This window comes from Podarcis cretensis (assembly GCF_951804945.1).
Source record: "Podarcis cretensis genome assembly, chromosome: 5".
NCBI lineage: Eukaryota > Metazoa > Chordata > Lepidosauria > Squamata > Lacertidae > Podarcis > Podarcis cretensis.
In genome coordinates, this window is record NC_137174.1 from 8,092,001 (window position 1) to 8,108,237 (window position 16,237).

Sequence of the window (16,237 nt, forward strand, 5' to 3'; positions counted from 1 at the left end):
TACGTGTTGTGGTAATGAATTAAGAACATAAGGAGAACCTGCTGCTCAAGATAGCTTATCACCAAAGCCAGTGTGGTGTAGTGGTTAAGAGCGATAGTCTCGTAATCTAGGGAACCGGGTTCGATTCCCCGCTCCTCCCCATGCAGCTGCTGGGTGATCTTGGGCCAGTCGCACTTCTCTGAAGTCTCTCAGCCCCACTCACCTCACAGAGTGTTTGTTGTGGGGGAGGAAGGGAAAGGAGAATGTTAGCCGCTTTGAGACTCCTTAAAGGGAGTGAAAGGTGGGATATCAAATCCAAACTCAAAGTCCACCTGTGACAAAATATGTGTGCTATATGAAGTACCTCCTTTTTTTTACTTCAGTTGGTGACACCTGCCTGCTTATAATATTACGAAAAAGGGAGGAAAATGTCTCACCACAGGGGCCAAGGTCCCTTTGTGGTCCTCCCCATAAAATATTTGAGGGGGCCGTCACCCCCAAGCTGATAGGCATTGCTATTCAAATGGTGCATATGCGCTGTGTCATGTGATGGATTGTGTGGGGTACGGCTTACCTGGCCCTCCCCCAGTATTTTACACAAGTTGGCACCCCTGCGTAGAATCAATAGAATTGTAGAGTTGGAAGGGACCCCGAGTGTATCTGAAGAAGTGTGCATGCACACGAAAGCTCATACCTAGAACTAACTTAGTTGGTCTTTAAGGTGCTACTGGAAGGAATTTTTTTGTTTTGTAATTTGAAGTCATTGGTTCAAGTCCTAGCCTCCAGAGCAGGAGAAAACAAGCACGTTCTGTCTTCCATGTGACAACCGTTGAGATATTTGAAGATGGTTATCATATCTCCTCTCAGTTTCCTCTTTTCCAGGCAAAACATACGCAGCTTCTTCAACCGTTCTTCATAAGGCTTTGTTATCAGACCCTTGATCATCTTGGCCACCCTCTTCTCTGCACACATTCCAGCTTGTTCACATCCTTCTTAAATTGTGGTGCAAGAATTGGACACGGTATTTCACCAAGACCACCAAGTGTGGTCTCACTCAGAATAGAGTGGTACAGTGTTACCTCGGGTTAAGTACTTAATTCGTTCCGGAGGTCCGTACTTAACCTGAAACTGTTCTTAACCTGATGCACCGCTTTAGCCCGATTTCTGTTCTCATCCTGAAGCAAAGTTCTTAACCTGAGGTAAAATTTCTGTGTTAGCGGAGTCTGTAACCTGAAGCATATGTAACCTGAGGTACCACTGTACTACATGTTCTAGTATTTTCTTCTTTGAGCTGGCTACCTTTCGCTGCTTAGCTTATCTGCTAGATCTCTTTCCAGGAAAGGCTTATGTGTTTGGCACACAGACAATTGGCAAATAGCACCCCAGGAAATGACATAGTTGTGCTTGCTGTGAAATAAGAGAAAGGGCTTCATCCCTATTCCATCACAACACAGTCTATGGTGCAACTACTCTTGAAATACTGCATTCAGCTTGCTCCATTTCATGAACAATATCGTAGAGCAAGAAAAGAAAGGGCATGGCAAAAGATCAAGGGCTGGAGCGCTCCTCTCCTAGGAATGGCTATGACATTTGAGGGGTTTTTTTGTTTAGAAAAACAGTGAATATGATTGATGAATACAAAATCATGATGGGGTGACTTGGATGAAGGAACTGAGGGGATGCTCATCAAATTTGCATCCCCTGGGAGGGGTAGCTAATGCCCCAGAAGACAGAATTGAGATTCAAAATGGAGAATTGGACCCAGGCTAACAAAATGAATTTCAATAGGGACAAATATACTGTATTTTTCGCTCTATAAGATGCACTTTTCCCCTCCTAAAAAGTAAGGGGAAATGTGTGTGCGTCTTATGGAGCGAATGCAGGTGGGAGGCTCTGCTCAGCGCTCCCTTTAAAGAGTGCATGGAGCGTGTGTGTGGCTCTTGGGGGCTTTTACCTGAGTGCTCTTTAAAGGGAGCGCGGCTCTTGGGGGAGCCTTCATCCCGCTGCCCGGGAGAGGCTGCGTGTGGCTATGCCATAAGCCAGAACAACAAGAGTCTATCCCAGAAGCCAGATCCCTCTTGCTGTTCTGGCTTCTGGGTTTCAGAATATTTTTTTCTTGTTTTCCTCCTCCAAAAAATAGGTGCGTCTTATGGTCTGGTACATCTTATAGAGTGAAAAATATGGGAAGTTTCTGCACTTAGGCAGGAAGAATCAGCTGCACAAATATACAATGGGGGACACCTGTGAAAGGGATCGAGGAGTTTTATTAGACCATAAGCTGAACGTGAGTTAGTGCAGCTGCAGCAAGGGGGAAAAAAGCTAATGCTATTCTAGACTGCATAAAGTGTCCAGATCAGAGGGAGTAAAAGTACAGTGGTACCTCAGGTTACATACGCTTCAGGTTACATACGCTTCAGGTTACAGACTCCGCTAACCCAGAAATAGTGCTTCAGGTTAAGAACTTTGCTTCAGGATGAGAACAGAAATCGTGCTCCGGCGGCACGGCAGCAGCAAGAGGCCCCATTAGCTAAAGTGGTGCTTCAGGTTAAGAACAGTTTCAGGTTAAGAACAGACCTCCAGAACGAATTAAGTACTTAACCTGAGGTACCACTGTACCTGCAAAAATGAACGATGACTAGACCTCAGCACAACAAAATTGCACTATCACTGAAACCTGCCAGCCCTGCTCATGTAGCTGGTCTTCTCTAAAAGGCTGGAGGCCTGCATATTTCAGTGCAATCCAAATTGCTGCTCACATGTCAGAAAAAGGGAGCGCAACCCAGTGGCCTAATCCTTATACAACCCAGGTAGCAGTGTGTTGCCAATACTGGATGTTGAATAGTGGGTAGACATGACAGACGACACAGCGATTTCTCCAAGCAGCTCTTTATTTTGTAAGCTGGAATAGAAACTGAATAGCAAACAGCTCAGCCGGCCTGCTTTTATAGGCAGCTGGCTGTCAAACATTGTAGCAAGAACAACCCAGGGTTTCCCGCCTAAAATAACTGACGTGGACCTGAGTGAAAACTACATACACAATACTCCTGGTGGCCTGAGTGAGAACTTCAATACATAACACCCCTCCCCACCGAGATAAGGCGTTAGTTACGATCGTAATGGTTTCCTTATATACAGCACTACACGTAATGGTTCAATTAGGCACAAAGCATATTGGTTACATTTCACATTACTTCCATTAGACCAACAGTGTTACATGTCCAACAACATAGTCCTTTAAATACGGTCTACTGGCCTTGTGGATTTCCTGGGCGGAGAGTTCAACAGCTTCTGAGGCCACGGCCTCCTCAGTGGCTTTCTGCAGCGTGAGGTCTGGCATGGCGAGGAGATGCCGTTGCAGACGGATGTCCCGGACCCCACAGATGATTTGATCCATCAGGGCATCATCTAAGTCTCGGAACTCGCAGTGCATTGCAGCCTGTCAGAGGGGGGGGGGTGGTGTAGTTGTTGATTGACTCCCCCTCTGCCTGGTTCCAGTGGTAGAACGCATGGCGGGCAGCAATCTTGGACGGCTTTGGTGCGTAGTGGTTGCGGAGCTTCTCTTGAATCGTGTCTCAAGGTGCTGCCTGGACTGCTAGAGGCGCAACCAATGCTCGGGCCGTCGCGAACACTTCGGGGCCACAAAGGCTGAGGAGAGGCCCCGCTTCTGCTCTACAGACCCTCTTGTCAGCTCATTTGCTTGGAGGTAGCAGTCAAACCGAGCGAGGTAGGAGTCCCAGGATTCAGAGGCTGGAGCAAACGGCGGTAGAGGCACGAGTGAAGCCATGGTTCCGATGCCGACGTGGAGGCGATGGATGGTACACTGTGCTCTAGCCAGAACGGTCAGCTCTGAATTGGTTCTGCTCCGTGATTTCGCTCAGAGTTTCAGCTCCGTGATTCAGCTCATCTCAGAGGGTGGCCGCGTCTGGCTGTGCTCTGATGTCCATCGATCCCATCCTCGTCGCCAGTGTTGAATAGTGGGTAGACATGACAGACGACACAGCGATTTCTCCAAGCAGCTCTTTATTTTGTAAGCTGGAATAGAAACTGAACAGCAACAGCTCAGCCGGCCTGCTTTTATAGGCAGCTGGCTGTCAAACATTGTAGCAAGAACAACCCAGGGTTTCCCGCCTAAAATAACTGACGTGGACCTGAGTGAAAACTACATACACAATACTCCTGGTGGCCTGAGTGAGAACTTCAATACATAACACTGGACACGGTCCTGAATATGTAAAGGTAAAGGTACCCCTGACCATTAGGTCCAGTTGTGGACGACTCTGGGGTTGCGGCACTCATCTCGCTCTATAGGCCGAAGGAGCCGGTGTTTGTCTGCAGACAGTTTTTCCGGGTCATGTGGCCAGCATGACTACACCGCTTCTGGCAAACCAGAGCAGTGCACAGAAACGCCGTTTACCTTCCCGCCAGAGCGGTACCTATTTATCTACTTGCACTTTGACATGCTTTCAAACTGCTAGGTGGGCAGGAGCAGGGAACGAGCAATGGGAGCTCACCCCGTCGTGGGGATTCGAACTGCTGACCTTCTGATCGGCAAGTCCTAGGCTCTGTGGTTTAACCCACAGCGCCACCTGCGTCCCCAGAGTTAATGCTATACATGTCCAGAGCTATACACTCTTCGTGACCCCATGGACCAGAGCACGCCAGGCACTCCTGTCTTTCACTGCCTCCCGCAGTTTGGTCAAACTCATGCTGGTAGCTTCGAGAACACTGTCCAACCATCTCGTCCTCTGTCGTCCCCTTCTCCTTGTGCCCTCCATCTTTTCCAACATCAGGGTTTTTTCCAGGGAGTCTTCTCTTCTCATGAGGTGGCCAAAGTATTGGAGCCTCAGCTTCACGATCTGTCCTTCCAGTGAGCACTCAGGGCTGATTTCCTTCAGAATGGATCGGTTTGATCCTCTTGCAGCCCATGGGACTCTCAAGAGTCTCCTCCAGCACCATAATTCAAAAGCGTCAATTCTTCGGCAATCAGCCTTCTTTATGGTCCAGTTCTCACTTCCACACATCACTACTGGGAAACTATACGGTACCTTTGTTGGCAAGGTGATGTCTCTGCTTTTTTAAGATGCTGTCTAGGTTGGTCATTGTTTTTCTCCCAAGAAGCAGGCGTCTTTTAATTTTGAGACTGCTGTCACCATCTGCAGTGATCAAAGTCCTCTAGACTCCGCTATCTCATTGTGCCCTCACAGCTCCACCCACCTAGCTGGATCTGTACTGTTTGTGGCAAGATGGGAGAGAAGTAGATTTAACTCTCCTTGGAGGCCTCAGTTTAGTGGTAGAACCTGCTTTGCAATGCAGGTCTCAGGTTCCATCTTTCCTTGGTGCCTCCAGGTAGGGTTTTAAAGACTTCTGTGTGAAAACTTGCAGACTGTAGTCAACAGTACTGAGCCGAATGGACCAATGACCAATGGTCTGATTCAGTGTAAGGCAGTTTTCTGTTTTCATGTAATGCGTAGAACACCCCCACCCCCCTTCTTACTGTATATTTCTGTAGGGACAGCTACCTTGAAAGATACAAAACAAAAAAATTTTTCCTTCCTTCCAGTAGCACCTTTGTTAAGTTGTGGGTTGACATAGCAAACGACACAGCGATTTCTCCAAGTAGCTCTTTATTTTGTAAGCTGGAATAGAACTGACTGCAAACAGCTCAGCCGGCCTGCTTTTATAGGCAGCCGGCTGTCAACATTGTAGCAACAACAGCCCAGCGTTTCCCGCCTAAAATAACTGACGTGGACCTGAGTGAAAACTATCTACAGACCTGAGTGAAAACTATATACAGTATCCCCCTGCTGGCCCAGGGTGAAACTTCACTACATAACACCCCTCCCCACCGAGATAAGGCGTTAGTTACAATCGTAATGGTTTCCTTATATACAGCACTACGCGTAATGGTTCAATTAGGCACAAAAGCATATTGGTTACATTTCCCATACTTAGACCAACAGTGATACATGTCCAACAACATAGTCCTTTAAATAAGTTGGGCGCTTGGAAACTCTGCCAGACCGCCGGGGACTGGTAGCCAAGTCCAGAGGGCCACACAGTTCTTGCTGAGGCTGTGGTGCGACCCTAGGTGGCGTTGGAACCAACTCCCCTGGATCCGCTGCTGTGGGTGGAGCCTCCGCAAGTGGAGTGGTCTGAGTCTGTGGTAAGTCTGGCAGACCCTCTGAAGCGGCTTGGTTCGGCTCCATGCTGGCAGTTTGTGAGGGAGGTGTAGGTGGGGCCTCGCCATCTGTACGTGTCTCTTCTGGAGCCGCAAGCGCAGTTGGGGGCACCACGGTAGTGTCCAAGTCCCCAGCCCTGCGCCTAAGCTGGTCTATGTGCCACAAGCGTCCGTCTTCGAGTGCCACCTGGTATGAGCGAGGTCCAGTGACTCCACTACTGTGGCTGGCACCCAAGGAATGTCCCCCACATAGTTCCGGGCAAAGACCTGGTTTCCTGGGACAAATGACCATGGCGCGTTGGCACAGCCTGGGGGTTCAGCCACGGCAAAGTCCGGGTGTAGCCGGTCGAGCGGTGACCTGAGGCGGCGGCCCATAAGCAGTTCAGCAGGACTCCGCCCTGTGGCCGCATGAGGGGTGATGTGTTGCACGAAGAAGTATTCGGCGACCCGCTCATGCCAGTCTCCCCGGTCCAGGCGCGCCAGTGCCTCTTTTGCCGAGCGCCCCATTCTTTCCGCTTGCCCGTTGCTGGATGGATGAAAGGGTGCCGTTAGGGCATGGCGGATGCCCAGTCCCAAAAGATACCGCTCAAACGTGCCTGACGTGAACTGCGGTCCGTTGTCAGAGACAAGGACATCAGGACACCCATGCGTTGCAAACAGGCAAGGACCAACGGCTTGGATTCACTGTACTGTACCAGCACACTGTCTGATGAAAGGAGAGCCTTGACCGCGTTGAAGGCCGCCGTCTCCCGATGACCCCAGGCCCAAGGCGTCTTTGTGCTAAGGAGTCGGTGAAGAGGCTCAGCCACTGTGGCTTTGTGGGGCAGGAACATGTTATAAAAGTTCAGCAGCCCCAGGAACGCCTGCAACTCCGTCTTGTTCTTTGGGGTGGGGGCCTGCTGGATAGCGCGGATCTTGGATGTGGTCGGGTGAAGGCCGGAGGCATCGATAAGATAGCCCAGGAACTCTACCTGTGGAATGGCGATCTGGCACTTTTCCCTCTTTACCTTGAGCCCAGCCTCTTGGAACCTGGTCAGCACGGCACGGAGGCACTCGAACAGCTGCTGATGTGAGTCTGCAGACACCAAGACGTCATCAAAATATGGTACCACGCCCGGAAGCCCTTGCAGGAGACGCTCCATAAGGCTTTGGAAGATGCCAGGAGCCACACTCACCCCGAACTGCAACCGGCGGCAACGGAATGCCCCCCGGTGGGTGACGATCGTCTGGGCTTCAGCAGTGGCATCATCGACGGGCAGTTGTTGATAGGCTTGGGCAAGGTCCAGCTTAGCGAAGACCTTACCCTCACCCAGGGAATGCAGCAGGTGTTGGACAACAGGAACCGGATAAGTGTGCTGCTGAAGTGCCTTGTTGATCGTGCACTTGTAGTCAGCGCAGATTCTCACCGACCCATCTGGCTTGACAGGCGTGACGATGGGGGTTTCCCACTTGGCGTGGTCAACCGGCTCCAAAACTCCTTGGGCGATCAGTTTGTCCAGTTGTTCGTCCACCTTAGCCTTGAGAGCAAAGGGAACCCGGCGTGGCTTTAGCTTGATGAGGGCGACTTGTGGATCAAGGCTAAAGGAGATGGGCGTACCTGTATACTGCCCCAAGGTGCCGTCGAAAACCTCGGCAAAGTCTTTGACCAGACCCTCAGTCTCTGCGTTAGAGATGCAGTTGATGCCGGTGACTTCCAGGCCGAGGGCATCAAACCAGTCTAGCCCTAGGAGGCTTGGCCGCTGACCTTCGACCACCACCAACCGGAGCAGGCCCAAAAAATTCTTGAAGGCAATCCGGAAGCGGCCAACACCTACCACAGGAATGTCGTTTCCCTGGTAGTCTCTCAGGTGTACGCGGTGAGAGTCGAGTTGCCTTTTGGACACTCTGGGTACCAGTCTTTTGATGGTGCTCCATGACACGATGGACAGGGCAGACCCGGTGTCGATCTCCATGTCACATGGAGCTCCTTCAATGAGCACCGTGACGTTCAGCTTGCGTCGCGTAGGTGAGTCGGTTTGGCCAATCGTGGTTCCAGACGGGCAGCGGCAGTTGGTGAGAGCGAAACAACTTTCCTTGGCAGACTGGAGTGAATACTTGGACTTGCGAGTCGATGAAGGGGGGTGTCAGACGGAGCCGATCGGCAGACCTTAGCAATGTGGCCCCTTCTGGAACACTTCCTACAGATGGCGTCTCTGAATCGACACGGCACGGGAATGGTTGCCTCCGCAGCCGGCACATTCCGGTTGGCCCTTGGACTTCTGTTGGAACTTCCTGCGCTCCCGCTTTGTCTGGTGCATGTCATCGTCTTCACTGGAGGATGCCTCATCACTGCTGGCCTCTTCATGATGCACCGGAACTGGCTCCCTAGCAAGACGCAGGCTGCTGGACTTGCGGATCTCCTGGGCGGAGCGTTCAGCAGCTTCTGAGGCCACAGCCTCCTCAATGGCTTTCTGTAGCGTGAGGTCTGGCTTGGCGAGGAGACGCCATTGCAGATGGATGTCCCGGACCCCGCAGACGATTCGATCCATCAGGGCATCGCCTAAGTCTCAGAACTCACAGTGCATTGCAGCCTGTCGCAGGGCGGTGGTGTACTTGTTGATTGACTCCCCCTCTGCCTGGTTCCGGTGGTAGAACGCATGGCGGGCAGCGATCTTGGACGGCTTTGGTGCGTAGTGGTTGCGGAGCTTCTCTTGGATCGTGTCCCATGGTGTTGCCTGGACTGCTTCAGGCACAATCAATGCTCGGGCCGTCTCAAACACCTCAGGCCCACAGAGGCTGAGGAATAGGCCCCGCTTCCGATCCTTTGATACTGCTGTCAGCTCGTTGGCTTGGAGGTAGCATTCGAACCAAGCGAGGTAGGAGTCCCATGATTCAGAGGCTGGCGCAAACGGCGGTAGAGGCACAGGTGAAGCCATGATTCCGATGCCGGTGTGAAGGGCGATGGATGGAACACAGTGCTCTTAGCCAGACCAGTCAGCTCTGAATTGGTTCTGTCCAGTGATTTCGCTCAGTGATTTCGCTCTGTGATTCAGCTCAGTTCAGAGGCTGGCCGCATCTGGCTGTGCTCTGATGTCCATCGATCCCACCTTCGTCGCCAGTGTTAAGTTGTGGGTTGACATAGCAGACGACACAGCGATTTCTCCAAGTAGCTCTTTATTTTGTAAGCTGGAATAGAACTGCCTGCAAACAGCTCAGCCGGCCTGCTTTTATAGGCAGCCGGCTGTCAACATTGTAGCAACAACAGCCCAGCGTTTCCCGCCTAAAATAACTGACGTGGACCTGAGTGAAAACTATCTACAGACCTGAGTGAAAACTATATACAGTATCCCCCTGCTGGCCCAGGGTGAAACTTCACTACATAACAACCTTAAAGACCAACTAAGTTAGTTCTGTTGGGGTTCAGAACTTACTGGGTTAAGTTCTGTTCTGAGTTGTGCCTCCCATTCTTCTGACGTTTTGGAAGGAGGGAGGAGCTCTACTTGTTGTTCTCTCTGTGTCTCTGAGAGAGGACATCATGAATGCTAGCAGTCCAGGAGGAGCTGAGAAATGCTGAGCTGTAAATATTTGCTGCAATAAAGAACTGTTGAATTTGGACAAACACAGTGCTTGGTGTGTTTGGATCTGAAGCAGACTGCAACAGGTTTTTGATCCGCTGTGTTTTTACTCTGCAAGGCGAAACCGGAGAAGAAGAAGGTCTGAGAGCAGCTTGGCTGGGAAGCGTGCCGGACCGCATTATGCTGGGGCTAATTGGAGCCATAAAGTAATTAGCTGGCCAGTGCAATTAAGATCTTATCACAGTTTCGTCACAGGTTATGGGGGACCTAATTACCGCTAATAAAACTGTTGCTAAGAGTCTGCCGGTGAGCTTTGAAGTTTGAAGTCAGCTTGGCAATAGCTGGAAGACGCTACTGAAGCGGCAGAGGTCTGCGTTCTGTGTTTTGCCTGCTTCTAAGAGGCAAGAGTTGCTGAGGCAGAGAGCTGGGAAAGCAGCTGAGGAATCGGGTGCCGGAGAGCTGACTGGTGAAACGTGAGTACAGCAGCTGGGGCCCCGGGAAAGAGGAGAGAATGGCAGACAGCCAGGTCTTTGAGGACGTGCCGCTTGAGAAGCTCACTTTAAGAAGTTGGGCAACCTGGTCCAGAAGAGTAAGGGGTTGGTTTCTGGTTACTGGGCTTTGGGATGTAAGCCAGAGAGAACCACTTCCCTTGAATCCAGGTCCTGAAGGGGCAGACATTACAGGCTTTGAGGCTGCGTTGCCTGAAGAAAGCCAGCAGAGAATGCAAAGAGAGCTTGCTATGCTAAAAGCATGCGTACATGCATCACTTTTGCCCAGTTTGGAGGGCGTAAAGTCAGCAAGGGCTGCCTGGGAGGTGCTGAGAAGTTTGTGTGAAACTTCAGCAGGAGGCCAGGGCCCTGGAGGAGTCAGGCAGAGCCTGGAAATGGCTGAAGCCCCAGTCCCTGAGGTGCAAGTCGGGGGGGCTGAGAATTCCAAAGGCAAGTTTCAAAAGTTTTCCACTGTGAGTGCTGAAGTGGAATGCAGTTTCAGCGAGGGCAGGGCTGGCACAGAGGGCTCTTCCGGAAGAAGGGGGGCCAGGCCAGCTGAAAGGAGCCCTGGGCAGTATTTTTCCACTGGGGATCGTCGTCAGCCAAAGTCTGGGAAGCGGCGTAGAGCTAGGCGCTTCAAGGTCGGCCACCTGGACAAAGTGAAGATAAGGCCTAAAGAGTCGCGTGGGAACGCAGAGGCCAGGCCGGTATCCAAGGCAACGGAGGAGGCTACTTCTACGGAAGCTGCCAAGGTCCTGAGCAAGGGGGAGTTGGTTGCCAAGACAACCAGAGAGAACTGCTGCAAAAGCCCAGAGAGAGGGGGCAGCGGGACATTTGTTGCCAGTATGGCTTTGTTTGAGGACAGCTCTGAGAGACACACTGATTTTCGCTTTCTAATCGACTCAGCAGCAAACTGCAACCTGATCCCAGAGACCCCTGCAGTCGAGATGTGGAATTGCAAGGCAATTCCGGCTGGGAAAACTGTTCAGTTTGCAAGTGGGGAAAAGAAAAATGTGAATAACATTGCAAATGTATTGTTTTCTGTTTTGCAGGAGCAGATGGAAGTTTGCATTGTGCCAGGAGTGCAACACTGTATTTTATCTGTGCCTTATTTGTTGAAAAAGGGGTTTAAGGTTTGCTTTGAACACGATGTTTGTACAATCTCCAAAGGAGGGAAGCAACTGGTCAGAGTTGCAAAGGGGCAGAATGATCTCTTCATTCTTAAAACGTCTCTGGAGGGTGAGGGGAAGGTTGAGAAAGCACAAGCCCTGCGTGCTACAGTTCCCACTCATGTTTCATGTTCTTGTGTGTGGCATAAGAAGACAGCCCATGCCTGTCTTGAAGAACTACAGGTGCTACCTGAGGTTTCCAAAGGCTGTAAAATTGAGGAATGTGCAAGAGTCCTAGATTGTCAGGCTTGCAGACAGGCAAAGGTAAGAGGGTGCAGATACCCCAGGGTGGAGAGGGTAACCACAAAACCTTTTGATCTTGTGCACATAGATCTGTTGGGTCCCATGAAGGAACCAAGTCTGGGAGGGGCCAGGTTTCTGCTGACGATGCAGGATGATTTTTCGCAGAACACCTGGACACATGGTCTCAAGTCCAAGGAAGATGCAGCACAGCTGATTAGACGTTGGATTGAGGAGGTGGAACTAAGGTTCTCCACCAGAGTCAGGGAAATTGCTAGTGACAGATACGCACAGTTTACTGGGTCTGCTTTGCAGAAGTTCTTTCACAAGAAAGGGATAAGTCACACAGTGACTTCTCCTCAACAGAGGGGGGTGGCAGAGCTCAGAAGTGAGGCTCTGGTTAAGGCTGCACAGGTGATGCTGTCAGACTCTGGGTTATCTCCGAGGTTTTGGATGGAGGCAGTTAAATATGTGAGCTTCACCTGGAATCGGTCCTACAATTCAGTGGTAGGAGACACACCGTTTTTCATGCTTCACGGGAGGAAGCCTCAGGTACACTTCCTCCGTGCGTTCGGATCAACGGCCTTGCTGCCGGTGCCTGAAGCTTTGCGAGGGCCAGGTGAACCCAAGTTCCAGAAAATGATCTTCTGTGGGTATGAGCCAACGGCTCGTGCATGGAGGTTTGCGTATCCGTCAGGTGATCAGAGTAAGCTGCTGATCAGTAAACACGCTGAGTTCTGTAAGCAGGAGGAAAGGTCAAAGATCCCTGCCAGACGCGATATTCTTTCAGAATGTCTTTCCGATTCAGAGCAGGAAGGTTCTGATGAGGAGGAAGGAGAGCCAGGGGCTGAGTCTGCTGATGACGATCAGCTCACTGACCAAAGTCAGGAGCAGGATGGGGCATCTCCCCAAGTTGTAAAAAGGGAGCCCAAGAGTGAGCCTAGTTCTCCTGTGAGGGTAATTCCAAGGGTTCGAAGACGCGTTAAGTCAGAGGGGGAATCCCAGGATGCAAAGGACACACCTGCTGACCACAGTGAGTCAGAGGAAGTGCCTGAGTTTGTACCCAGGCGGTCCAGTCGCACAACGAAGGGAATTCCACCTGAGAGGTATCAGGCCACAGGTGCGTGGGTGAGTTTCGCACAGTGCGAATCTGAGAGTTGTGAAGATGTTCCACAGATGCCTGACAGGAACGCCAGGAGAGGGCGCAAGGCATTGGGGAAGGGATTGATCTCACAGAGGTCTGCAAAGGTACATCCACAGGTCTTGTCAGGAATGGAGGCAAGAGGGGGTGTTGGGGTTCAGAACTTACTGGGTTAAGTTCTGTTCTGAGTTGTGCCTCCCATTCTTCTGACGTTTTGGAAGGAGGGAGGAGCTCTACTTGTTGTTCTCTCTGTGTCTCTGAGAGAGGACATCATGAATGCTAGCAGTCCAGGAGGAGCTGAGAAATGCTGAGCTGTAAATATTTGCTGCAATAAAGAACTGTTGAATTTGGACAAACACAGTGCTTGGTGTGTTTGGATCTGAAGCAGACTGCAACAGGTTTTTGATCCGCTGTGTTTTTACTCTGCAAGGCGAAACCGGAGAAGAAGAAGGTCTGAGAGCAGCTTGGCTGGGAAGCGTGCCGGACCGCATTATGCTGGGGCTAATTGGAGCCATAAAGTAATTAGCTGGCCAGTGCAATTAAGATCTTATCACAGTTTCGTCACAAGTTCTTGGTATGAGCTTTCATGTGCATGCACACTTCTTCGTGTGCATGCACACGAAAGCTCATACCAAGAACTAACTTAGTTGGTCTTTAAGGTGCTACTGGAAGGAAAAAAAATTTTGTTTTGACTATGGCAGACCAACACGGCTACCTATCTGTAACTTGAAAGATACAGTTTGTCCAAAAGATGCCCTGGAACTCTGATGAGTATAGCTATATGATCCACATGTTTGTGTAATTTCCACATTTTTTAGGAGTCAACTAAACCACAGAGCCTAGGACTTGCCGATCAGAAGGTCGGCGGTTCGAATCCCCGCAAAGGGGTGAGCTCCTATTGCTCAGTCCCTGCTCCTGCCAACCTAGCAGTTCAAAAGCACGTCAAAGTGCAAGTAGATAAATAGGTACCACTCTGGCAGGAAGGTAAACGGCGTTTCTGGTTCACCAGAAACGGCTTAGTCATGCTGGCCACATGACCCGGAAGCTGTACGCCAGCTCCCTCGGCCAATAAAGCGAGATGAGCGCCGCAACCCCAGAGTCGGTCACGACTGGACCTAATGGTCAGGGGTCCCTTTACCTTTACCTTTACCTTTAATGAAGAAGAAGAAGAAGACCTTAAAACGTGTGTTGAGTGTCTTTAAAACTGTGAATTCCAATACCAGCTGTCATGACTTAACTACTGTTACTCGAGGATTCAAGCAGCAACCGCATATAAAATGAAACTACTCTTGCGGCAAAACTGCATGTATATGTGGGTTTGACAAGATGGGAGGAAAAAGAAGAGGCAGAACAGGTTAGACTCGCTCTGTCCCGCCCACAGCTTCTTGTATAAAATTCATGTTGACTCAGCAATGTTTTGGAAGTGCTTTGCCCCCTCTGATTCGCTCTTCCTTCTTCCTCTATGTGCACACAACTAGACTCAGAAAACAAGCTTAGGACTTGCAGCCGGACGCAGCTGAGCGTGTTCCTTTGCACAAGAGCCATCTGCGGATATGTATTTTGTTCTACCAGGGAAGTGAGCAGAGGTAAGTTGCCGGGGTTTTTTTTTTTAAATAAAGTACAAATAACTGGCCAGAAAGCAAGCAGAGTAATGTTTAATGACACATATGCAGAAGCCAGAGCTAGCTGAAGGAATGAGCCTGCCAGCAACCACTGGAACATGTCTGTTACTGAAGCTGAAGGGCATCGGTTTCCACTTCCTCTGTCTTTTATGTGTTGAAATGCGGCAAAGCCATAACCTCTTTCCTGTGTCGAAGATCCAGTGTCTAAGCCCCCCTTGCTTAGAGTAAATTCAAAGGATGTAAGCGTCACTCACTGAAGATGAGAAGATAAGTAATATGTCACTTCATCCTAGGTGCTGTTAAGGAAGCAGTTGGACTTGGTGGGGTGTCAGGGGAGGAGAACAGATATTCAGAACAAACTAAAAGTTATGTAGATTTAGTTGCAATCTCAACCTGTTCTAATAGCATCGGTGGGTTTGTTTCTCTTCCTTTTCTCCTTATAACAATATAAATATTCCAAACCTGATCAAATAGGCACCCTTTCTTTAAGCAAAGGGTTTTTTGTTCTCTTTGACGTGGGCAGCTAGCATGTAGGCCCATTTTAATGTGTCTACTCCAGAGTAAGTTCTACTGAATTCAAAACTCAATAGATCTTACTCCCAGGTAAGTGAGTATGTGATTGCACCCTGAATTGTTTGTAACTACAAGAATTTGTGATGCAGTGCTCGGGGATCTCATTTAGTGGGACTTGTTTACAGCTAAGCATGTGTAAGATCAACTAAGTTGTTGAAGCATCTGAAAAAGGATGCAATTCCAGGGTATGGTGTGAAGGTGCATGAGACCATCACCTTGCTATGGCTAAACAGGTCTGGGTCCGGTCAATGCCTGGATGGCTGACTATCTGGGAATTACCGTATTTTTTGCTCTATAAGACGCACCAGACCACAAGACGCACCTAGTTTTTGGAGGAGGAAAACAAGAAAAAAAATATTCTGAATCTCAGAAGTCAGAACAGCAAGAGGGATTGCTGCGCAGTGAAAGCAGCAATCCCTCTTGCTGTTCTGGCTTCTGGGATAGCTGTGCAGCCTGCATTCGCTCCATAAGACGCACACACATTTCCCCTTACTTTTTAGGAGGGAAAAAGTGAGTCTTATAGAGCAAAAAATACGGTACATGCAAGCTTCTTGGGTTCCATAACAGAAGAAAGGGGGGTATATAATTATTCTCATGTAGTATATGCAGTTGTTAAAACCAATACATAAAAAAACCCATTTCTGGGGCAAACCTCCAACTCATCCCTGAAAATTGCCAATACCAGTTCAACTAGACAGCATAAAAAATTTAAGGCAGTGGTTTCATCATCATCATCATCAATTTATTATTTATATCCTGCCCATTTGACTGGGTTTCCCCTGTCACTCTGGGCAGCTCCCAAGAGAATTAAAAGCACAATAAAACTTTAATCATTAAAAACTTCCCTAAACAGGGCTGCGATTCCCATATTAGCAGGGTGTATTTAAGTAGGCTTAGGTAAATGCACTTAGAATCTTCCCTTTGCTTGGGACTCCACTGTAATTATTATTATTATTATTATTAACATCATCATCATCATCATTTATTTATACCCCACCTTTTATCAAGAGTTGATTTTATTTCTTTTATTTCATAAAACTTATACACTGCGTGAGTGCAAAAACATCAAAGCTATTTTACATAAAAAGTTTCCAGTTGCAGGAATGGTTTTAAGTGAACCCCTACCTTCTCAAAATCCCCTGTGCATTTGCCCTTAATGTCTGTGGAATAAAAAGTTTGGCAATGAATCAATAGATAGATATAGGTTCAAACATAGATCAGCAACCTGAGATTATTAGGACATAAGAACAGTGGAACAGATTCCCATGGAAGGTTGTGAACTCTCCTCCCTTG

At 49.4% G+C, this 16,237-nt stretch overlaps 1 protein-coding gene across 2 annotated transcripts in view; it reads left to right on the top strand.

Annotated features, from left to right (window-relative positions):
* Positions 1–16,237, top strand: part of CRACR2A (calcium release activated channel regulator 2A) — a 54,157-nt gene that overhangs the window by 1,464 nt on the left and 36,456 nt on the right. Inside the window, exon 2 of one of the 2 annotated variants that reach the window (XM_079975195.1) lies at positions 14,228–14,335. The gene's annotated coding sequence lies outside the window, so the exon portion shown is untranslated. Of the gene's footprint in view, positions 1–13,946; positions 14,336–16,237 lie in introns of those variants that run through there. The other variant, XM_079975194.1, reaches the window with a different exon arrangement.